Below are 26,056 nucleotides of genomic sequence, written 5' to 3'. Positions count from 1 at the left end.
TGCCTTCATCGTGTCCCAGAGGTTTTCATATGTTGTATCTCTATTTTTATTTGTTTCTAAAAATTTCTTGATTTCACCCCCAACTTCTTCTATGACTCATTCTTTATTCAGTACTGTGGTGTTCTGTCTCCACATGTTTATGTGATTTCTTTGTGTCTTCTTATAGTTGATCTCTAGTTTCATTTCATTATGATCTGAAATGTCACTGGGAAATATGTCACATTTTTATGAATTTGCTAGTGCTCACTTTGTGGCCCAGGATGTGGTCTGTTTTGGAGAATGTTCTGGGAAAATCTGAGAAAAATTTGAACTCTGTTGTAGTTCCGTAAAATATTCTATATGTGTCTAACAGTTTCATTTGATTAATGGTGTTATTTAGGTCTGAGGCATCTTTAAGATTTTGTCTTGAAGATTGGTCTAATGGTGTGAGAGGGTTTTTTTTATTAATTTTTTTTATTGGTGCACTGTATTCATACATCATAGTAGGATACATACTTTTGTAGACATACTTGCACACTTTACCCAGTCAGCCCCTACCCAATCCTCACCCGATTCTCTCCCTATCCCTCCCTCCCATGCTTGGCTTAGTAGTTGACATCTAGTATTATGGCAATTTATCTAAAATTAAAAATGGTAATCTCACATAACAGTTTCATTTGTCTGATACCAAGCTTTTGATGACTTAAAGATGACATTTCAATATTTCTTTTTGCTTTCTTTCTTACCAGAGAATATTTTTTTCTATTTTTTAGGTGAAACTATAATATATTTATAAATTTATTTTTCAGAAAAAAATCTATCCTAATATGGAATATGGACTCTAGGTACCCAAAACGATCTTGAAAAAGAACAAAGCTAGAAGATATATATTTTCTGATTTCAAACCATATAAAGCTACAATAATTGAAACAGTGTAGTACTATTCTAAAGGCAGATATATAAACCACTGGAGTTAAATAAAAGCCTAGAGCTAAATTCTTCCCTATATTGTCAAGTTATTTTTGACAAGGTTTCCACGAACATTTGGTGGTGGAAATATTAATCTTATAACTAAATATTGTTACAAAATAATAATTACATGGAAAAGAATAAAATTGGACCCTTACCTAATCCCATATACAAATATTAACTCAAAATAGATAAAAGACCTAAATATAAATCTTAAGACTATAAACTTTTAGGAGAAAATCTGGGTCATAAAACCTCACAACATTGAAATTGGCAGTGATTTCTTGGTTATGATTTCAATGGCACAGGCAACAGAAGCGTATACAAACTCCCTAAAAAATAAAAAAAAATATTGTATATCCAAAGACAATGTAAACAGAGTTAAAAGTTACTAATAGAATTGGATAAAATATTTCCAATTGCTATATCTGAAGGTATATTAATATTCCAACTAGAAATCCTAAAAATTAACAACAATAAAGGCAAACAATACTATTCATTTAGAGATAGGTAAAAGACTAACATAAACAATGAATCTCCACAGATAACCAATCTTAGTTGTCTGTTGGATGGAAAATCTTGTTTCTCTAGTTCTGGTGTGTGTTACCTATTTCTTCTTTGTAGTTAATCTCTTTGAGTATTTTCTCTAGCGCTGGTTTTGAAGACATAAATTCCTTCAGTTTCTGTTTGTTATGGAAGCTTCTTATTTCTCCATCTAATTTGATAGAAAGTTTTGCTGGGTAGGAAATTTTTGGCTGGAAGTTGTTTTCTTTCAGAATTGGGAATATGTTACTCCAAGCCCTTCTGGCTCTCATAACTTGGTTTGGGAAGTCTGGAGTGATTCTAATTGGTTTGCCTCTGAATGTCACTTGGCCCTTTGCTTTTGTTGCCTTTAAGATTCTCTGCTTGGCTTCCACATTGGTCATTTTGACAATTATGTGGCGTGGGGATCCTCTTCTCCGATCCTGTCTAAAGGGAGTTCTATAAGTTTCCTGGACCTGTGTATCGGCCTCTTGCTCGATGTCTGGAAAATTTTCTGCTATTACTTCCTTGAAGAGATTGTTGATCCCTTTGGTTTCACTTTCTTTTCCCTCCTCTATTCCAATTATTCTTAGGTTAGCTCTCTTAAAATGGGCCCATATTTCTTCAATATCAGATTCCTGCTGTCGGATATTTTTTTCTAGATTAGAAACTATGCGTTCATTTTTGGATTGCTCATCTTCTAAGAGTGAGATTCTCTTCTCCATGTGTTCTAATTGGTTGTTTGTGCTTTGAATTGAGGCCTTTACTTCATTAATTGCATCCTTTATCTCTTTTTGGCTCTCTCTGAGTTCTTTTCGAAGCACCTCTATTATTTCTACAGTTATTTTCCTGATTTGATCTTCTAGAAATCTCTGATTTTCTGTTTTATCGGGTTCTGATGTTGTGGGGTTGTGGGCATTCATTGCTCCAGTATTATTCCTCTTTCCCATGATTTCGGAAGTTTGTGCCTTCTCTGGGTTCTTCCCTTGGGTCACTATGACTTCACTTAAGGTGTTCTGGATCTCGAGTCAGTAGTATCTCAGACCCCACTACTCCTTTACTGGGTTTTATCACAGAGTCTCCGACCCAGAGAGTCGATAGAGGCTGCTTTAGACTGTGGAGGGTGCCAGGTTGCACGTTCTCCTATGGTGTGATATCTCTGCCACCGCCCCTCCCCCACTGGGTCAAGTCCCTGGGAGTACAGTACTGGGATTTCTCCTCTGTGGCCCGCAATTTGACTCAGTGTTCTTGAGTGTGCAGATGTAGCTGTACTGGCCTCGCTGAATTTGCTGCTGCTGCCGCCGGTGGCAATATGGCGCCGCTGCTACACCCTCGGCTATGGGGCTGGCGTTTTCTTCTTGGTTTTGCTTTCGACTCTGAATCCCTACAACGTGTGCTGAGCTCAGCCACTGGGAGCTTTAGATGCTCTCTGCTTGGAGAAATCCCGCCTGACTGTTCCGCAGTGGCTCACCTCGGCTTGCTGTAGCCATCCCGTGAATTTGCCAGTGCCGCCGGCAGTATGGCGCTGCTGCCACGTCTGCCGCGTCCTCGGGCACGAGGCTGGTTATCTCCTCTGTGACTCTGTTCTCAGTCCGCTTTCTCTCTGGAGCCTGGTGATTTTTTGTTTCACTGGTGATGGTGTTTTCTGGCTATGAAAGGCGCTGATTTTGTGGTAATGGAGATTTGTTGTTAGCGGGGCTCTTAAGCCCCGCTTTTCTCGGTCGCCATCTTCCCGGAAGTCGTGAGAGGGGTTTTGAAGTCTCCCGGTATTATTGTATTTTGATTTATGTGTGACTTAATGTCACAATCACAAAGAGTTTGTTTTATGAATGTAGCTGTACCTATGTTTGGGTCATAAATGTTGACTATCATCATTTCCTTTTGCTAGATTGTTCCTTTTACCAGCAAAAAAAAAAAAAATGACTTGCTTTGTCTCTTCTAATAAGCTTGAGCTGGAAGTCTAACTTGTCTGATATCATAAGTGCTACTCCTGCTTATATTTGAGTTTTGTTGGCATGGATTACCATGCTATAGTCCTTTACCTTATGTTTGTTAATATCTTTACTTGTAAAGTGTGTTATTGTAGTCAGCAGATAGATGGATCCTGGTTTTTAATCCATTAAAAAATATTTTTGGTGGTACTGGGGTTCCTGGAAACCCTTCTACCTCTGGGCTACACTCCCAGACCTATTTTTATACTTTTTTATTTGGAAACAGCGTCTCTTATGCCATCACAGCTGGCTTTGAATCTGCGCTATCCTCCAGTCTCTGCCTCCCAAGCGCTGGGATTACAAGCATGCGCTATCACGCCCGGAGTTTTTAATCCATTTTCCCACTTCATGTCTTGGGGAGTTGAGGCCATTTACATTCAGTGTGATTATTGAGAGATGATTTTTAATTCCTAACATTTTAAGGAAATAAAATGTTTCTGTGTCAAATAGTGTTTGTTGTTCTTTGCTTAGTTGTTTGCTGGATAAAAGTTTTTGTTTCTCTGGTTCTGGTGTGTATTACTGATTTCTTTTTTTCTAATTAATCTCTTTGAGTCATAAATGGAAGAATAAGGTAAAGTCTCAGAATTGTATAGTATGAGAGTATGGTAAGGTAGTATATAGTAGAGATTAATGATATTGAAAATATAGTAGCATTCTAGTAATCAATGTAGAGTTTCTGGCATAGTGATATGAGGTGGATTTAATAGAAGACAAGGAAGAGAAAAGAGCAAGAAAAAAGAAAAAATATATAAAGGGATAGAAGAGAGTAGGTATGTATAAGGGAAAAAGTTTGGGTAAGGGTTTGGGAAGAGGGTTAAAAAAAGGCATACATACTCACATACACATTAAAGACAAAAAACCCAAAATAACCCTGACAACAAGTTAATGCAACTGTACAAATAAATGACTATTCAGCAAACAGTGCCTCTGCAGTTGCTCTCTGTGCAGATACTGAATGTTACCCACAACTTTACTGCTGTATGTCTGTTTCTCTGAGTTTTTCTCAGTCTATGCAAAGTGTCAGTATTGATTCGGTTGGATCTAGTATTAAGTGAAGGTCACCCTCCACACTTTCTGCAGATTTGGAGTCGTGGTCTCTCCCTGCCTCCATAGGTGGCATATACCTCTGAGACCAAACTCAATATGAGTCTCTGTCCTCCACAGCTAAGGCTGGTCTGGTCTGACTTCTCTCTGTTCACCATGATTGGGTGGTTTGTGGTGATTTTGGAGATCCTATTAGTTGGATCTAGTTTGGTTAAGCTTAGGTCTCCCCCTACACTTTCCACTGATTACTGCCTGAGTCTTTCTAAGCCTCTGCTATGTTCAACAGCAGACTCCATCCCCACCTTCTCTGGTTTGAACCACAAAATCTCAGATCCAGGGAGTTTATTATGTCTGTGTGAGTTGCTGGGGGTGCCGTTCTGGGTGTTCTCCTGCGGGAACCATGACTTTATTTATGGTATTATTGAGCACAGCTCTGGATCTCTCGAGGGTATGGTAAGCTCAGCCAACACTGCTACAAGTTGTATATTCTACCCCTTTCTTTGCTGGGTTGAACTGCAAAGTCTCAGACCCAAAGAGATTATCATGGTTGCATGAGTTCCCTGGGGATTCCTTGTTGGGCATTCTCCTCCTAAGACTGAAGCTTCATTATTATTTTGGTGCATGTTGGTCTGGATCTCTGGAGGGTGTGGTGAACTTGGCTGCCACTGCTGAAAGTTGTATCTGGTGTTTGTGCAGGAGGAACTGATGACTTACAATTCCGATGACCTGCACCTGATTATGTCAGGTCCTTGGATGTTTCCCTGATAGTCCCTGGAGTTGGGTGCAGTTAAGAAAGATGGTGCTGCAGTGATATCCTCGGCCATGAGGTGGGCGGGTTTCTTTTCTGGTGTTGAGCTCCACTCTGGATCTTTCTGAGGGCGTGTTGAGCTCAGCTGCCACTGCTGGAAGCTGTATCCGGTGTTTGTGCAGGTAGAAATGATGGCTTACACCCCACTGCTCAATTCAGGTCCTTGATTTTCCTTTTAATCTCTGGAGTCAGGTGCTGTGAGGCAAGATGGCACATCAGTGTGCCTGCTGCCATAGGTGAGCAAGTTTCTTTTCTGCTCTCTGATCGGTCTTCTAATCTTTTTTCTTATCCCTTGTATCTATCATTTTTATTCCTCTACTGATAGTATTTTTTGGCTTTGTAGAATGTTGTTTTTAAGGCAGTGGAGATTGAGTGTCAGCAGGACTGGTATATGCTGCTTCCCTCAGTTGCCATCTTCCTGGAAGTCCGACCTATTGTTCTACATTAGGAAAATTTTCTGATATTACTTCTTTGAAAAGATTGTTGATACCTTTGCTTTCACCTTGTTTTCCCTCCTCGATGCCAATTATTCTTAGGTCAGCTCTTTTAAAATGGGCCCATATTTCTTTAATGTCCAACTCATGCTGTCAAGTTTTTTTTTCTAAATTACATACTGTGTGTTCATTTTTGGAGTGATCCTTTTTTAGGAGCAAGATTCTATTCTCTGTGTGGTCTAATCAATTGTTCATAGTTTGAATTGATGCCTTCACTTCAATGGTTGCATCCTTTATTTCTTTCCAGCTCTCTCTAAATTCTTTTCACAAGTCCTGTATTATTTCTACAGTTATATTTCTGATTTGACCTTCTGGATATCTAAGCAATTCTGTGTTTCCAGGTTATTTTATTGTGGTGTTGTGGGAGCTCATTGCTTCCTTGTTATTCCTCCTTCTCATGATTTCAGAAGTTTGTATCTGTTGCTTTTGGTAGATTTTTCTCAGTCTCTAGGTATCAGCTGGTATATTGAAGGGCAAGTTGTGTTGTATTCAACAGTGAAAGCTAAACAAGGAAGGAAGTAAAGTCGTAAATGCAAGAATAGGGTAAAGCCACAGAAAGGATCAAATAGAATGAGAATATGAGTTTGGTAAGGTAGTATATATTAGAGATTAGAGATAGTGAATATGTAGTAGTATTCTTGTAACCACATAGCATACTTAGTATAGTGATATGAAGTGGATTTAATATAAGACAAAGAAGAGAAAATAAGAGAGAAAAAAAGAATAAAAAAGAAAAATGATGTAACAAAGAGAGTAGGCATGTATAAAGGAAGAAGCTTGGGAGAGGGGTTAGGAAGAGATTAAACAAACAAGCATACATACTTACACAGAAAAAACAAAAACAAAAAACCCCAAACAATAACAAATTGATGCACCCCTACAAATATATGAATATTCAGCAGACTGAGCCTCTGCAGTCTCTGCAGACACTGATTGCCACCAATACCTTTCCTGCTATAAGCCTGATTCTCTGAGACATTTTTAGTCTAAGCAGATGGCTAGTATCAATGGGGCTGGACCTAGTGTTAAGCATAGGTCACCCTCCACACTTTCCATGCATGTGGACCCTTGCTTTCTCCTTGTCTGTGTAGGTGGCCTTTGAGACCAAACTCAATATAAGAGTCTCCATTCTCCACAGCTAGGGCTGGTCTGGTCTAACTTCTCCCCATTCACCACAATTGGGTGGTCTGTGGTTATTCCATATATCCTACTAGTTAGATCTAGTTTTAAGCATAGGTCTCCCTCCACACTTTTCCACTGATGCAGAGCCTGAGTCTGTCTGTGCCTCTGCTATGTCCAACAGTAGACTACAACCCCACCTTTACCAGGTTGAACCTCATAGTCTCATACCCAGAGAGATTATTATGGCTGTGTGAGTCTCTGGGGATGCAGCGCTAGGCATTTTCCCATGGGGCCAACGGATTTACTTGTGGTGTTGTTGAGTGCTGCTCTGGATTTCTGGAGGGCAGGATGAGCTTGGCCTCTACTGCTTCAAGTTGTAACCAGTGTTTGCACAGGAGTAACTGATGGCTTACAAGTCTTATGATCTGCAGCCATTTACTTCAAGTCCTTGGTTGTTTTCCTATGAGTCTCTGGAGTTGGGTTCATTGAGACAAGATGGTGTTGCTGAGATGCTGCAAGGCAGGCAGGTTTCTTTTCTACCCTCTGACCTGTCTTCTAGCTTTATTTCCTGCCACTTTGTACTTATTATGTTCTTTTTAAAGCTGTAGTATTTTTTGGTTTTTGTAAGAATGCTGTTTTTAAGGCAATAGAGATCAGGTGTCAGCAGGATTGGTATGTGTTGCTTCCCTTGGTCACCATCTTCCCAGAAACCTCCCTGTTGGACTTCTTAAGTAGTTGAACTGAGGATTGAACCCAAGGGCACTGTTCCTCTGAGTTACATCTCCAGTCCTTTTTATTTTTATTTTTGAGATTGGGTTTTACACTTTTATATGTATCTCATCTGAGGCTGGCCTGAACCTGTGATTCTCCCATGTTAGCCTCCCAAGTACTAGGATTGCATGCATGTACCAGCATATCCATTGCCGGTGGATTTTAAGCAGAAAAATCTTCACAATAGCAATAAGAATTTTTTTTATTTATTGAATATTTTATATGTGGTAGTTATAGTATCAATTGCTTTACTAACCTTACTTAATTATCATGACAACTTTATGAAGTAGGCATTATGATCTCACTTTCACAGATTAGAAAACTCAATTTCAGAGACATTACTTAAGTTTTCCAAGGATGGACTGGTAGTTCTTCAAATATCATGCTTTTCAATCACTTGAATACAACTGAGTTCATTACAATACTATGGCTTGAGATTTACTGTATGCTTAACTCAAGGCTTGTAACATAGTATCTACTCAATAGATTTAAGCCATGATTATTAGACCTTGAACTCATGACAAAGAGCCTGCATTCAAAAGTCTGCATTCAAAAGTCAGCTCTTCACATCCTGCTGGGGTACATTGTCTTGAGCATAAGTAGTCAAAATGGTCTATAAATCCTGCCTCACCAAGATAATAGCCCATTCAAATGTGTCATTTCAGGAGGCCAATCTGGTATGTTGCAATGTGTTAAAGTGATTTTCATTCTGCTCAGGTGGTACATTGAGCTCTGGAGGCACTTGATCTGTTCAAATAGGTTACTCATGACCATATACAGATGCTGGGCTATTTAATGATTGAATTTGAGGTATCAGTTGCTTTCCAATGATCTGTTGTATTTGAAATTAAATACTTTTTTGCCTCTACAAGGCTTAGTTAATTCCTATTTATAGATGGAATTTTACAGCCAGCATATTTTATAGAGCACTTACCCTAATGAAAATAACAAAAACACCTTACAGTTGTGTCAGCTTGACTGTTTATAAAACACTTTTATATGTATCTCATTTGACTCTATGGCACTTCATTTATACTTTAAGAGATTAATGACCTTACAGCTATTTATATACGTGAGACAGTATGGTGCAAACATTATAGATTCTGGCATCAAATAAACCTGGATTTGAATCCCACTGCCTCCTATATGTATGACTTGAATAAGTCTATAATCCTCAGTAAGCTTTCTGTTTTCTTAATTTGAAAAGTGGGCTTAATTATACTCATTTTCCAGTTATTGTGAGGGCAATAAAATTATTAAGAATGTTAATATTTAAAAATACTCTTTGAGCCGGGCGTGGTGGTGCACGCTTGTAATCCCCGCTCTTGGGAGGCTGAGACAGGAGGATCGCACGGGTTCGAAGCCAGCCTCAGCTACTTAGTGAGGCTCTCAGCAACTTAGTGAGACCCTGTTTCCAAATAAAGTATAAAATAGGTCTGGGGATATAGCCCGGAGGTAGAAAGCCTCTGGGTTCCACCCCCAGTACCACCAAAAAAAAAAAAAATACTCTTTGGAAAGCCGGGCGTGGTGGCGCACGCTTGTAATCCCCGCGCTTGGGAGGCGGAGACAGAAGGATCGCGCAGGTTCATAGCCAGCCACGCTGGTTTAAGAGACCCTGTTTCAAAAATATAAAATAGGTCTGGGAGTGCAGCCCAGAGTTAGAAGGGCTTCCAGGAACCCCAGTACCACCAAAAAAAAAAAAATACTCTTTGGAGGGCACGCCAGCCAGGGCCCAGAGCCTGGGCCAAACTGCGCGCAGCACGCCAGACCCCTAGAGAAACCGGGCCCAGTAAGACGCTGGGTTCTGGGCGGGGGTCGTGCGGGACACGCCAACTGGGGCCCAGGTCGCGGGACTCTGGGCCCCGGGCCGAACACGTAGCATGCCAGACCCCTGGAGAAACTGGGCTCAGTACCCTGGGTTCTGGCTGGGCGTCGCACGGGGCATGCCAGCTGGGGCCGGGTCATGGGACCCTGGGCCCCAGGTGGAGTAGTGTGGAGCACTCTGGACCCATGGGGAAACCGACCGGATTATAGTGCTACTGAGTGAGTGCCTGATCCCACTATCTCCTCAAACCACATATACTGTCTTCTCTTATTAAAAAAAAAAGGAAAAGAAAAAGAAAAAGAAAAATGTCGGAGAGGAGTTAAGAAAGCCGTTGCGGATGCCAGGACACTGGAGATGCAGACAAAACTTATCTAAATGCACTGGAACTTATGGAAAAATTCCCCGTGAAGGAGGACTGCTGTTTCTCTATATTGTTAAGAATCTTGGACATCACCTGTAAGGAGAGAGTTTAGCGGAGACCAAGGAGAAAGGTGGTGTTGAAAGAGGTCTCCGCAATGGCGGTGGAGACTTGTATTCAGGAGAAGCAGAAACTGGATCCTACCAACCTTAATTTTTTTGGAGAAATTACACCAAATGTCGAATGCTACCATCACGCATGCTTAGGAACACTGGACAACATTCAGAGTGGAAAAAGAGCCTAGGAAGGATTTGAAATGGTGGAGGCAGTGGCAATGGCAGTGGCCAGTACTCAGGGGAGGCAGAGATCTGATACATTACACCTGGAACCTTTGAAATAATAACCCCAGAGACAGTGATCGGAGCCTGCTGAGGAGTTAGGTGGGTGCCGGGGCCAGTGGCCAACATCGGAGCTTGCCGTGAGGCAAGGCCACTACTGAGGCCTCTGTGGCCGGGATTGGAGCCTGCCGAGGGTTTAGACTGATGCTGGGACCAGCGAGGCCGGCATTGGAGCCTGCTGTGAGGCATGGCCGGTGCTGGGGCCTCCAAGGCTGGGATCAGAGCCTGACAAGGGGTTAGGCCGGTACTGGGGCCAGCGAGGCCGGCATCGGAGCCTGCCATGAGGCAAGGCTGGTACTGGGGCCTCCGGGGCCGGGATTGGACCCTGCCGAGGTGTTAGGCCAGAGCTGGGGCCAGTGAGGCCAGCATCAGAGCCTGCCATGAGGCAAGGCCGGTACAGGGGCCTCCGAGGCCAGGATATGAGCCTGCTGAGGGGTTAGGCCGGTGCTGGGGCCAGCGAGGCTGGCATCGGAGCCTGCTGTGAGGCGAGGCCGGCATTGGAGCCTGGCCATGAGGCATGGTCAGTGCTGGGGCCTCCAAGGCCAGGATAAGAGCCTGCCGAGGGGTTAGGCCGGTGCTGGGGCCAGCAAGGCCGGCATAGAAGCCTGCCGTGAGGCATGGACGGTGCTGGGGTATCCGAGGCCGGGACTGGAGCCTGCCGAGGGGTTAGGCCGGTGCTGGGGCAGCGAGGCCAGCATCGGAGCCTGCCCTGAAGCAAGGCCAATATTGGGGCCTCTGAGGCCGGGATAAGACACTGCCGCGGGTTTAGGCCGGTGCTGGGGCCAGCGAGGCCAGCATCGGAGCCTGCTGTGAGGCAAAACCTGTACTGGGGCCTCCGAGGCCGGGATAAGAGCCTGCCGAGGGGTTAGGCCGGTGCTGGGACCAGCGAGGCCGGCATTGGAGCCTGCTGTGAGGCATGGCCGGTGCTGGGGCCTCCGAGCCTGGGATCAGAGCCTGACAAGGGGTTAGGCCGGTGCTGGGGCCAGCGAGGCCGGCATCGGAGCCTGCCATAAGGCAAGGCTGGTACTGGGGCCTCCGAGGCTGGGATTGGAGCCTGCCGAGGTGTTAGGCCAGAGCTGGGGCCAGTGAGGCCAGCATCGGAGCCTGCCGTGAGGCAAGGCCGGTGCTGGGGCCTCCGAGGCCAGGATAAGAGCCTGCCGAGGGGTTAGACTGGTGCTGGGGCCAGCGAGGCCGGCATAGAATCCTGCCGTGAGGCATGGACGATGCTGGGGTATCCGAGGCCGGGATTGGAGCCTGCCGAGGGGTTAGGCCGGTGCTGGGGCAGCAAGGCCAGCATCGGAGCCTGCCCTGAAGCAAGGCCAGTACTGGGGCCTCCGAGGCTAGGATAAGAGCCTGCCGAGGGGTTTGGCCGGTGCTGGGGCCAGCGAGGCCGGCATCGGAGCCTTCCGTGAGGCAAGGCTGGTGCTGGGGCCTCTGAGGCTGGGATCGGAGCCCGCCGAGGGGTTAGGCCGGTGCTGGGGCCAGCGAGGCTGGCATCGAAGCCTGCCATGAGGCTAGGCTGGTGCTGGGGCCTCTGAGGCCGGGATCCGAATCCTGCCGAGGGTTTAGGCCGGTGCAGGGGCCAATGGTCAGCATCGGAGCCTGCCGTGAGGCAAGGCTACTCCTGCGGCCTCCAAGGCTGGGATCAAATCCAGCTGAGGGGTTATGCTGGTGTGGGGGCCAGCAAGACCAGAACCAGGGCCTCTCATGAGGCAAGGCCGCTGCTTGAGCCAGCGAGGTCTGGATCAGTCCACTGAGTAGCCAGGCCACTACTGGGGCCGTCAAGAGTGGGATCGGTACTTGCAACGCAGCATGCACAGAGAAATATCGCAGAAAATATAAATCAGATGCTTCTCCTAATCAGCAATAACTAGGAGGAAAGGGGCAACAGGAAGAGGTCGAGCTATAGAAAGGGCCCTATAGTGAAGCAACTAATGTGACCAATCAGAGGGTATGGAATAGTGGAGGACGGAGCCTCTTTAAAACGCAGGAGGTACATAAACAAATGTATCAAAGTTAATCACCAAAGAAGCATGGGATGGAGGGAGGGGAAGGGAATGGGAAGGGGGCTGCTGGATGAGGGTTAATTGGATGATGTGTGCTTGTATATCCTCTCAAGTCTTGTACTCCAGTGTGATTGATATATGACTATAATGCACCAATTTAAAAAATAAATTAATTAATTAAAATAAATAAATAAAATACTCTTTGTTTGTATGCTGTTAGCTAGAGATATGTGTGACTGTTCATTATATTTTCAGTAAGACTAGCAATGTGTTTTTTATCTTTTGAAAGGAAGCTCAAAACATACTTCTTGGACAAACCTGGGGTCAGGCCGGGACATTATTATTCCAGTAGATGGAAAACAAATGTCCTGTCAAGGGCTCACATAATTGATAAATGTTAGAACTAGAATTTGAAAATGGGTGTTGCTGCCTAGTCCAGTGAATATTTCTACAGTCTTTTGGATTGGTTTGCAAGACTGATGTGCTGGGAATAAAATGCCTTGTAGAAGAGAGGCTAGAGAGAGAAGATAATCTAGCTAATAGAATATAAACTAACAGTTAATATTTTAAAGAAAATATTAGAGTTCTTACTAATCATCTTGCCCTTTATATGTTACCTCATACTTCACAATAATCCTTTAAGATGAGCATAATTAGGCCTATTTTTACAAAAAAGAAAACAAAAGCATAATAAGGATCATAGACTTATTCAAGTCATACATACGTCTAGGAAGCGGGGCATCTGGGATTCAAATCCAGGTCTGTTTGATGCCTTGATTTTCTACTAGTATTTATATATGTTTGTGTGTGCTTGAAATAGACTCCCCATCTATTTCCCCATAGGCTACTCAGGAATGTCCTGAGAGAGTCACATATACATTCTAGTTCCAAAAATAGAGGCTCACTTGGTAGAGAGCTGGGGCAAATGTGAGTATAGTCTCACTATTCAGATTTACTTATTGGTTTAGTTCCCTGGGGATTTGAAATCTAAATCTTGGGTGGATAGATACTGAATGTAAAATTTAAAAAAAAACAGGAAAAAGAGCAATTTTCCTGTGAGACCTCAATGTCACATATGAAGGGGGATAAAGCAGCACAACTCTGAAGCCTATTTAACTGAGTTAGCTCAGAACAGAGCCAACTTTGGCACATGGGATTTCCAGAAAACATAACTCAATTTTGGCTCTTGGAAGGCTTTAGCACACCAGTGACACTGGAGGCAGAACAAAGCTGCAGATGCGACTCAGCCTCTGGGTAATTGGCACAGTTAACACCTGGTGCCATTTGCACTCAAGAGTAGTACACGGCAGCATCAGTGGCTTGATGTGGCCTTGGAGGCTCTGGGAACTAGGGAAAGTGATAGCCTTGAGACAAACATTGATGCTCTTGTCTTTCATAGTGGGCCCTGGTATCAGTAATGAGGTTTCTGCAATGTGGCTTCTATAGGTAGTGGGGGCCTGTGAAGGCTTCTTTATGAGTAGATTTTAGACAACACCTGAGATTATGAGAAATAAATGGAGATACCATAATGATAGCTTTGGTGAAAATCAGAGAAGTTCTGTTTTTAACCATTATCCTAATTTTTGTACTTTTATTAGTGTATTACAATTATACAGTATAGTGAGGTTCAATGTGAGACAAACATATATGTACACAGCTCTTGGTGTACTTATTATCCTGCTTTTACCTAAACCTTGCTGTAATTTGGTGATTTGCAGATTATGTTAGCAACCTGACAGAAACAGCCAGATTGGTCACAATTTACCTTGTAGTCTAGGGCCCTTTTAGCTCCTGTTCCCTAGTATGAGAGATGATAATTGTAAAACACAGAATACTGCCTCCTTCCTTATCACTGCCTCCTTCCCTAACACCCTATAAGTTTAAAAGTCTATGCTATCAAGCAGCACTTGTGGATGTACAGACACTTGACAAAGAGGTTTCTGAATGCCACCCCAAATCTCCATCTGACTTGGGATAACTCAAGCTAGTAGCTTACAACTTGAAGGATGAGTTGGATGAAGATGGTAAGCACTTTGGAGCTTCCAGGAGGTGAGAATGAGAGAAGCTGCTCAATATTAATAATATGCATAGAGACTGTTGGCTGTTGATCTTCCAGCAGATGGCAAGCTGTGCTTTTCCCTTACAAAGTGTCGCCTGTGCAAGGGCTGAGATGGTGGCATGATATCTTTGATGTCAGTGATACAAGTGGTATCTGTCTGTTCTGTAAGAAATAAAATAAGTTCTGTTTCCTCATGATGAGCTAATTGTCTTTTTTTGTCCTTCAAGTTTGGCCAAAGATGTAGAAAAGGCATTAGGTATGTGTTAAGAATGACTACTACCACCAACAGTAACAACAAAACCCTTATGTAGCACTTTTTCTCTTTAAGTTACTATACCAAGATATACATGTGCACCCCCATCTGTGCTCCCCCACTCCAGATACGCACAGTCTTTTCCATTATTCCATCTGTCTTTTTCCAGTGGCTTAGATAATGGGTGAGAGAGTGGCCTTTCTCAGTTAGGTCAAACTAGGTTTTTTCAAAATGTGTTTCTAAGACCAGTTTTTCCAGGGAAGTTATTAGGTGTTATACAAAATAGGGTTCCCCATCAAGTAAGTTTGGGAGATGTGTTATTGAATATAAAAACATATTAACCTACTATAGGACTTCCCAATGGGTTGTGTATAGATTATTTTTGAGAGAGGTAAAAAGGTGAAATTTTCAGAGCTTCTCAGAGAAAGGCAGTGAAGCATGTTATTAATGTTGGCCCTTAAAGGCAGAATCTTTGGATTTAGAACCCGGATACAGTCTCTTACTTGCTATTTAGGTGATGTTGGAAGAAGCTATGGCATGTTTTTGTATTCCAGTGTCCTTATATATCAAATAACATTACCATTGTCATCCCCATATTCATAACAATCTATGCCATATATATATATATATATATATGCTTAAGAATTCTATACATATGGGATTCTTAATTCTTTCTTATATATAGAATTATATGCATGTAGAATTCCTTCATATATATATATATATATATATAAGAAATATATATATAAGAATATATAATGAAATATATATATATATAAGAATATATAAAATATATATATAATTTCCCCTGTAGATATGTACTTACGAATTCCTGGCTGTTAGGAATACGGGATAATTTGATTTGATTTGATGACCTTTTTCTTTCAGAACTTCTTGCAGCACTTATGTCTTAAAGCACACATACATATTTTGGGAAATGCTAACCTGGGTTCTTCTGATTTAAAGACTACAGGGAGATGGCATGAAAAAAGAAAGAAAATAAAGGAGATCAAATAAAGTCTGGGTTTGAAAGACAACTCCGAATTTCAAATTTCAAATGTTTTTTTCTCTCTCTTTTATCACCAGATAATTTTTTATTTTATGAAGAGAATCATTTACTGGCTACTAATTAGTTACATTTACTTTTCTGGAGGGAGACTGGAATAAATGGTTGAGGCATTTCATAGTCCAGTTCTGCAATGACTTCAGTGGTTTTAATTTCTGCATTTGGAAAACAGACACACTGTAACTAAATTTCATCATGGAATTTTGCTAGGACCTCCAATGGTTTGATAACTTTAAAAATCCCATCTTCTTTTCCTGGGGGATAGAAAGGTCCTCAAAGCATGGCCCCTTTGCTAAGTTGCTCACATAAGAAAAACTAAGTGAGTTTATCATTCATTCGCTTTGCCTCAGGTGTGCCTCCCTGTTCCAAGCCTCCCTATGTGCCTACAATTTTATAACAATTAGAAATCCTGTTGTTATCATCAGTATGCAACTCTGTCCTGGTTGGGGAAAAGTGGCTAAATCTGCGCATTAGGTAAGTGGTCCCTAATCTTAGTGAATGACAATCCACTGTGTCTTTAAAGATCAACTCCTATGCTTCATTGTGGTAGCTGACTTAGGTACGCTGGAAGGGAAAGCTAATAATGCCCAGTGGGTTCATTAGCTTTATCCAAGTCTTTCTTGATGTGCTAAAATTGAGTGTAGTTATCATTCTCAGCGGCTTTGTCCCTCTGCTCATTAGTTAATGTCAGGCCTTTAATGGTACAGAGCAAAAGAAAGGATGCATGTTTATGTGTCCCCATTTGCCTTTTCCCTCCATGCTCACCAGCTGGGAGTAATTTATTTCTTTCCACAAAGGGAAATGTGCCTTAACAATAAGAGTCTTGGCCTGTAAATTGGAAAAACCTTGATTCTGGAACCACCATCACCTCTTACTTGCTGCATGACCTTGGATTTATTAGGTATATCTTCTGGGCCTTTCTGTCCTTTCCTGTAAAATAGAATGGTCCTGTCTTTCAGGCTCAAAGGGTCATTTAATATATAATAAAATAATAAGGCTATGTATAGTCTGGAAACTAATTAGTGCTGTATGGATAAAGATGATTATTTTACCCTGCACATTCTGATTAGAGATCCAGTGCTTTTTTTTCTCCCAGCTAATATAGTAATAATTCTTATAACTTTTAAAAATATATAAGCATAAATAAAATAATTGTATATTTTATATGAACAAAACTTAAAGAATGTAAATTATAGTTCAGTATTTTCCAAAGGGCCAAAGAAGAAAAATCCTCCACAATAAGAAGCACAGAGGAATTTGCCTATCCTGTACTGCAAATAGATCACTTTCAGAAACAAAGCTACATTTCACAAGTAACCAGTAGATGTCAGTGTTTGACAAGTGAAGAGTTATTCTCTAAGGCTCCTGCATGGCATCTGGCTCCATTTCATTTAGTAAGTTTCTCTGCAAAGGAGAGGGAGTTTGTGTAACTGAAGCAAAGATTTTGCTTTCTCACTTCTCTCCCTGTCTTGCAGAAAACAGCCTGACGCTTTGGGTATGTCACCGTTATCTTCGCTTTCAGTGATTCTCTTTATAGATCTGCAATCTGCTGAGGAGTTTAAAACACAAAATTAAACATGTGCATAGTTCCCTGAAGGCTGTATACTTGTTTTTATTCACAAAGGTGCTTTTATTTTTCCAGCCTAGCCTTTCTGTCCTACCCTTTGTGTGATTTTAATCAAGTCGAACAAGGAATTACAGCTCTCTGGGGCCCAGGTTTGCACAGGGTTTTTATTTATTTATTTTGCTACCAAATGACACTTGCTCTGCTTTCAGATGAAACTGCCATTTTCTAAAAATGGCAGATACTTGGTGTGTCATTTAAAGAAAATGGCCACACTGTAGCTGTGCTACAACACCTTGTTCAGTCCTTTTTCATTTTACACTTTTGCCAGGAGGTTTCCAAAGAGGCAATGTAATTAGGTTCCAGTGGTGTCTGCTGAGCTCAGAGAAGCTCACCTTTTCTTGGGGAACATTTATTCTTGTTATGTTGGTTTCGTATCATATAATGGATTAGGGAGGAAATGTGCAGCAAACTCAGACTGAGATCTGGGGAGAAAATCAACTTAGCTCTTTGAAAAGGCTACCTGCTTTGGGCATTTGGAAGCCAAACTTCTGGGGCTTCTACTTGGGAACAATCCCAAGGGTAGGGTAGTCAGGGATTTTTCTGCCCCTGTAACCCTCTATAGGTAATCAGCTCAGGTGCATTTAGAGGGTATTTCATGGAGTAAATTGGAATTGTGACGTCACATCCTTCAGTTACTTTTGTCCTTTTTGCCCCTGCCCAAGTGGAATAAAATAGTTTAATGACAAAAAGTCAAAGGTAGCTTAATCCTTTGGCCACACTTCCTGGGGACTGATGAAAGTAGTCTGGATGTGACCGCACCTGCCAATGCAAAGTAGTGCCTGCTACAGCATCCTTAGTGGCTGCTGGCCAGCAGCTAGCCTTGTCCCTGGGAATGAGTCATTGGATATGAGCAGTTTGCTCTCAGAGGCAGACTCAGCATTAGCTTCAAGGTCCTCTCAGATCTGTTGTATGTCTGCATTTACTTCCCTGTCTCAACCTAGACCTCTTCACAGCAGAGTTTTTAGTCTAAGGGGAAGAAAGACCTCCCACTTTCTTAAAGCTAATTTTGCATTAACTTGTCATTTCCCTGTTTATGCCTGGACAATTATCCCTTTCTAACTCCTGAAGGACCATGTTCCTTTCTCTCTGTGTGCTTCTCCTTTGTCTACTCACAAGTTGAGGTCACTAGTTTTATTTATTTTATTTTATTTTATTTTTTTGTACTGGGAATGGAACCTGGGGGCATTCTACCCTTGAGCTACACCCCCAGCCCTATATTTTATTCTTTATTTTTTGAAAGAGGGTCTCACTGAGTTGCAAAGGGCCTCACTCAGTAGCTGAGGCTGGCTGAGAACTGCAATCCTCCTGTCTCAGCCTCCTGAATGCTGGGATTACAAGCGTGTGCCACCACGCCTGGCTCGGCACTAGTTTTAGAGTTATATATACCTTTACTACTTGCTACCTGTCTGACATCAGGCAAGTGTTTTTTGTTATCTGAGCCTCAGTTTCTTTTTAAAAATATTTTTTATTTTTAATTGAAAAATAAGAATTGTGTACTTCATATATTTGTGGAGTATGATGTTATCTTTTGACCTAAGTTTACATTGTGGAATGATTAAGTCATATTAATCAAATCTGTTACCTCACATCTCTTTTTTGTGATAAAAACATTTAAAAATTTACCTTTTAGAAATAGCCACCATTCAGTGCAGTAGATCACTGACTGCATACCTTGCTGTGTTTTGTGAGGATTAAATGAGGTAATGCATGTAAAGCAAAAAGCAACTAACACTTTGAAGGAACAAAGTAATATATAGCCGCTGTTGTTAGTTTTGTTATTACTATTTTCCCAATGGCCTGTCTGCTCCCCTTTCACTCTGCTCTGTCTGCTCCCCTTTCACTCTGCTCTCTTTAACTGTTCAATATTTTTGATGGCTTATCGCTGCTCTTTTACATTTGCTCACTGCCTTTTCCTTCTTGTTTTGGCAATCACATTTTAAATTCCAAAGGTTTTTCTTGTTCTCTGTTTATTTTGGCTTATAGAATCCTGTCCATCTTTACCCATGCAAAGGTCACCTCAAATCATTCTGGAGAAAATAATTAACATTTTGAAAAATTCTCTTTCATTCTCAGAATCATCTATATTCCTGGGTCTTTAATTTCTCCATAAAGAAGAGTAGTCTTTGCTTATTTATATTTGCTCAATTATCCTCCCTTCTCTGATTATTGACATTTTATCTATTTTTCTAAGCCCAGTTCAAATGCCACATTCTCCATAAGGTCATTCTTAATTCCTGCAGTTGGAAGCAAATACTCCTTTTTTCTTTCACTTCTATAACCCTTGATTTGTACCTTTTTATTACATAGCACCATATATTGTATAAATGCTTGTTTTTGTGTCTCAGTTTTATTTTTTCATTGGAATATGAATTCCTGAAGGTCGAAAACTGTGCTATACATGTTAATTTTTCTGTAGACATTCATCACTGGTATTACTAAGCACACTGGTATCACTAAGTCCCATAGAGGGACTTTGCTGTTTATTACCATGATGTGAGTATCATAAGAGTTAAGAATTGTCTTGGTACATCATAAATTGTAGTAGTTAATGGAGGATACTGTGGATCATTTCTAAAAGTCTTTGCTAATGGACTCTGTTTTCACTGGGCTGAGCTGAGGAAGTAGAGACTTGCTAGAAATGAGAAAATGGTCAAATTGAACTCTGGAAATTTTGTAGACAATGGCTGATGGTCTTGTGAGACCACATTGTTGGGATACCCTGTAGCAAATGGCCAATAGCTTCAAAGTAGCTCAGTGTTAACAGGGAGATGGCTGGTTAGGTTGAAGCAAAGTTTTGGGCCAAATCTGGGTTTCTTAAGAGGAAATTAATACATATTTAAATATTTTAATTCAAACTACCTGGCAGAGAAATTCTTCATAACACATTGTGGCACGAATATGAATGTTACCTTTCTTTTTATTTTTAAATATACTTTTATTGATGCATTGTACTTTTACATCATAATGTAGTTCAGAGTGATAGGAACACACATGCACATAGCACTTGATGAGCTTCCTGCCCCCACCATCTCCCTCCCCACTCTCTATTATACATGATATTGAAATTGGCATTGGTATTCTCATATATATACATAATATTAGTGGAGATCTTTCATAATGTTACCTTTCTTAGTGTTTGAGGCCTGTCAGTCTCATATAGAACATGAGGCAAGATCCAGGCAAAGGTCTGACTGACTTAATGGGTGAAGATAAAATGAGCTGCTTCTAGATTTAGACAGTATATTACTTACATGGACAGTGAAAAGAAGAAAATCCTAAAGTGCCAGCTCCCTGTGGTCCTTTACCACACACTGAAAAAAATGACATGGAAACAAGAGAGGCAAGATGACTGTAATGTTAGTTGCTATGGAGCCCATTCTAGACTGCTGCTAAGCAATTTTATGTCCTGCAGCTCTGTATTCTACAGAATATATATTTATATGAGTTTATATTTATAAATGTTCTTTATATTATATAAATAAATTTAAGTTCATGTTTGTATATTATACATAAAACAATATTACTTTCTGAGGGGGCATATCAGAAAACCCAGGAGGTAATGAGAAACTGTCTCATGATAGTATCCCAGGACAAAGCAGGGAGGTGGGTAGGAGATGACCTCAGAGCACCTCCATCTAATCCTCTCAATATCTGACAGAATCACAAGGCATCCCACTTGAGACCCAAGTGTGGTCCAAGGCTTTGCCTGTGCTCTATGTAGGTGTGGACAAGGTGACCAGGGTCAAGAGCCAACTCTTTACAGAGTTCATTTCTTCTTTCTTGCCCAGCCATGTGTTGAATGATAATAGCTATGGTTTTTATATACTAAAAACTTCTGAGAACATTTTTCCTCCTTTTTTGATTCTGAGTTTAGGTAGTTTCCAATAAAACTATTTTAAGAATTTACCCTTTTTACTCTGACCATTCTACTGCCTACTCAAGTTAAGATGATTTACTTTCTTGTTTCCACATAAGAGTACTTTTGTCATAAGAAATTTTCTTGTTAGAACAAAGTTTTATTTCTGAATCTGGGTTTCCTTGAGCCTGGTACTTCCAGTTTGCTCTTTTCCTTATTTTGGCCTGGCCACTTGGTTTCTGCAGGTCTTCAGGATTCTGAACACATATATGGTTTTGACCAGAGGTCTTTCCCTACCCTTTATTATACACGTCCTTGTGGTTCCTGAATGTTTTCCTCAGTCTTAGGGTACCAATTGTATTTGGCCTTCAAACTGAGAGATTGCAGCTTTTCACGTCCCTGACTATTTTCTGTTTTCACTGTTCTGCCTTGATCTTGGGATTACTTGTGTTTTGTGATCTCTGGCAACTGCCCAGCCCAGGTACAAATCTCTGTAAAGGGCAGTGGGGGCATGTTTTGGAGAGGAGGGTTGGCACTCTAAGGATTTCTCAACTGAACTTCTTTCCACTGCCATCCCTCCAAATATATATGGGCTCAATATCTGTTAGAACTCTTGATCAGAAACAGAAAAGACTGTCTGAAAGTGAGATTTCCACAATCTATGACACCCATTGATGTGCAGTACTTGGCAGAAATAATTGTGAATCCATTTATAGGAGGTAGGAAAGTATGACTTTTTTGTTCTCTTTGTCTCCAGTGAAAGAATTTGACAGATTAACTCACACTAAAATGTTAGTGACTGTATTTAATCCTTTATATGGATATTTGCCTTTTAAGAAGACTCCATGTAAAAGGCAATATATATGGGATACAATAAATAAAATTTCTGAACTCTTAATATTGGAATTTCAAGCCCTGGACTAGTTAGGTAAAGGAAAAATCCCCTTTTAGTCTATTAACATCTTTAATCTTCATCTTCCAGATTCACGACATCAGACATCCAATTAGATTCCTTACTAGTGTTCCTTCCCTGTCTCAGATCTGGAAGTGTTTCAAATGTGTACACAGCAGTCTCTTGGAACAATCCACAGTTTTCATCTGCTGCCTGAGCCCATTTTATTGAACTTTGTTCTGCCTCCTGCAGACAGGAGCAATTCCTGCCCTCCTTCTTCCCACTGTGAGTTTAGAAGGCTTACAAGGAAGATTAAGATAATTTCCATCAAGTTTTTATCTGCCCAAAGCAAAACAGGAAGCCACAAAATAAAGGCATAGCACAGCAATAGCTTCTGAGTGGGTAACACTGTAGAAATTTTTCTTAAATCCTCTTTCCCATGTACCTTTCCACCCACATGTTCTTAGTCAGATTTATTTTTTGCATATCAGTTTCTGAGGATGACAAGAAACTTGCCCTTTTCTTAACTATGGTTTTCAGAAGCAGATTATTCTGCACTTAGTTGAGACCTCTTACCAAACCCTTAGAATAAATAATAACTGGGCTCAGGGAGTGGGTGTTGCATAGAAATTTTATGACTCATAATGGAGTATCAAAATAGCACTGCTGATGTATGGGTCTCTTATCAATTTTAGAAATGACACTGTTAGAACCAGACTTTCTTCTTGCATCAAAATGCTATAATTGAAGGAAAGTTTGTGGTTTCCGGATTGTTCAGCATCTCTTGATATCTTAAATCCCATATTGACTGGTGGTCTTTCACAAAGGTGACTTGGATTTGGCTCCAAAAGGCAACTGTTATCAGAAGAGAAGGCCAGAACATTTCTCTAGAGCTGGACATCCCAGAACCTCTGTTGTCAGAATGAAAAGAGAAAAAGATTGACATTTCTCTGGCTTATGTCTTGAGATGCTTGTTCCCAAAGGCAGATGGGGTTAGGAGTATGCTTTTCCTACAATGGGTTGAGAGATCTCTTATGTTATCAAGCAGTTAGGTGACATTTTCAGTAGAGATAAGGCCTTTCCTATTCTCTCTCCCTTGCTGGAGGAAATACAAAGTGCTCTTTCACAAGGCTCATAGGTCAGAGGGCAGCCTGCCTTGATCTAAGTCAGCCCTTCTCTTGTAACACAGCTTCAGCTACCACAGTATCAGCATGGGACTGTTTAGAATAGCTTTCTCATTAATGATTGTTTTTCATTAATGAGGTTCTGTTATGTGCCTCTTGGATTATTAGTGCTCAATGTAGATACCATTCAAACAACAAATGTTTTTCTTCTATGTTTGTGAAACAAGGGGGTACTTGAAAATGATATTGCTGTTTGTTGTTGTTCTTCATGAGTTCAAGAGCCAGTTGGGAAGTTAAAATCCAGGTATAAATAGAGAGACATACAAGATATCAAAGTGGGGTGCTAGATTCTGTGAATCAGATTACAAAGATTAGATGGGATGAAGCGGAAGAAATCATGTGGGGAAGCAAGGCCAGGAGAGTCTTCCTCGGTACATATGGCTAGAAGGTGATTGGGTGAAGATAAGTAAGGGCATTGGAAGCAGAAGTGTCAGTAGAGGCACTGAATCAGACCTGACTGTAGTATATTTACATATGGGGGCATTTAGTAGGATTGTTCAGCTAGGCTGAGATTTCTAAAGTAAGGTGTTCTTGTTGAGGAGTTGTGGGACTGGAGGGCTAGATAGGGATGGTGGGGCCAGAGAATAGGTAACTCAGAAGTTAGACAAAATTTGAAATGATTTCCTTACGTTATTTTGTTTGCAAGGAGGTAGTGACACTTTCAAATGATCCCCAGTAAAGGGGTAACAATAGGTTGTTAAAGAATAATAAAGTAGAAAGAGGCTTCAGGGTAATTGAGAATCAAAGATAAGAAACCAGAGTGAAGTAAAACCTCATGGAAATTGTGCTTTTCTCATGGAAATTCTGCTTTGCTCTGTGGCATTTTCAGGGACCTCGGTAGTAGTAGATTCTGATTCTGAGATTCTTCCTTTAGTGTGCTACCATTAACATGACTTATCTCTATTCACCCTCACTACTTACTGATTTTATTTTTTTCTCTCTATTCAGGTTATATCTTCTAATAGTTCCCAGTTTCTACTTAATCATTTTTTGTGCTTCCTTATATTTTTGACTTGCAGGACCCATTGAGGCTTCTTTCATATCTTTTCCCCTTATAATTCTGACTCTTCATTATGGCTTCTCTGTAGGTATTCTTTCAGCCTCAATTCCTGCTTTTCTTCTGTCTATCTCAATCTCTTCCACTCTCCTTTTCTTTTAAGAAAAAAAATCCCAAGAGAGAATTTGATTATCCTATTTCATATTTTTGCATCTGGCTCTATTTTAGATCACTATCCAGAGTGTAGATTCCTGGTCCTTTGAGCTGTGACTGGGGCAGGGGGAGGAGGTAATATGAGACACTACATAAAAGATTGTTCATACATATAAATAGGCAACAGGTTCATGAAAAGAAGATTAGCATCACCAATCTCCATTGAAATACAATTCAAAACTGCAATGAGATATCACCTCACACCTATTAGGATGGTGATTTAAAAAAAGACAAGAGATAAAAAATGTTGGCAAAAATATGAGTCAACAGTGAACTCTATTGGATAAACAACTATATCACTGTAAGAAAAATAACCGTATAAATGGATTGTATTATAACCCTTCTCTTGTTTTTTTCACATCTTAAGAAAGTTTACATATTTTAAGTCTAAATCTGCCTAGCAACTAGTGCTTATTTAATGGTGGCAGTTGACTGAAATATTCCAGATGATAATATATTGAACTGTTGTCCACAGAATATCTCTGTTAGGGGCAAGAAGAAGCATATTATCATACTGGTACCAGTACTATGCAGAAATCAAATAAAAGATTTGGAGATGGGGCCCATAAATCAGTGTACCATATGCCCTCCAGGTAACATGGGTGATCACTCAAATTTATGGTTCATTGTAGGTAAAATAAATGTCATGAAGCCAGACATAGTGGTACATGTCTGTAGTAGGGTACTTGGGAGGCAGAGACAGGAGGATTACAGGTTTGAGGCCAGCCTCAGCAACTTAGCAAGTACTTGTTTTTTAAAAAAAATCTGGGTTTATACTTCAGAGGTTGAATGTCCTTGAGCCAGTACCTTCCCTCAAAATGTCATGAGGCAATTATTCCGCCCCTATACTAAGTTAAGAAATAGAATTGTTAGATATAAGAGCTCTGATTATAGTTTTCATGGATGTGTCAGGTTGATAATAGCCTGATACAAATTTTGGTGGAATGACAAATTTTTGGTGTTTGCTTACAGGGATATACCAATGCCAGTGTACCTCCACGTTTAGGTTACTCAGTGTTCTGAGCATGGATTTTCTCAGATCTCCAAAAATAAGGTATATATGGGTTGAATATAGAATGGGTCAAATATAGAATGGGTTGAATATAGAATGTCTCCTGAAAGGCTCATGTTTTGGCAAGACAACAATACTCAGAGGTGGAATCATTGAATCATGGTTCTAAACTCATCAGTGAATAAATCTGAATGATTCATAATTTCAATAAACTTACTTGGTTGTAACTTAGGGGGGTATGGTGTGGCTGGAGGAAGTGGTTAATAGGGATACAGGCTTGGAGGCTCTATCTACCCCTGGTCACTTCATGTTGCTCTTTCTGCTTCTGGCTATCATAAGCCAAGCTTCTGTCTTCTGCCACAAAGCATGCTGTCATAATGTCAGCTCTAGAGTCAGCCAACCTCTGAAACTGTGAACTTAAATGAACCTTTTCTTTTCTATGTTTGTGTCAGGGATTTTGATTGCAGTGATGAAAAATCTGATTAAAAATGTAAAGGTATGGCACTTGAACATAAGTGTGTCTCAATGAGCAAAAGAATTTGAAAAGAAAAGGTCAGTTCTAGGAACCCTGAAAATGGATAGGTGGAAAAACCACTGGTTATTTAGCAGG

Source organism: Muscardinus avellanarius (genome assembly GCF_963383645.1).
Source record: "Muscardinus avellanarius genome assembly, chromosome: X".
NCBI lineage: Eukaryota > Metazoa > Chordata > Mammalia > Rodentia > Gliridae > Muscardinus > Muscardinus avellanarius.
The sequence above is the reverse complement of the archived record's forward strand: the minus strand, read 5'-3'. Positions refer to the sequence as shown.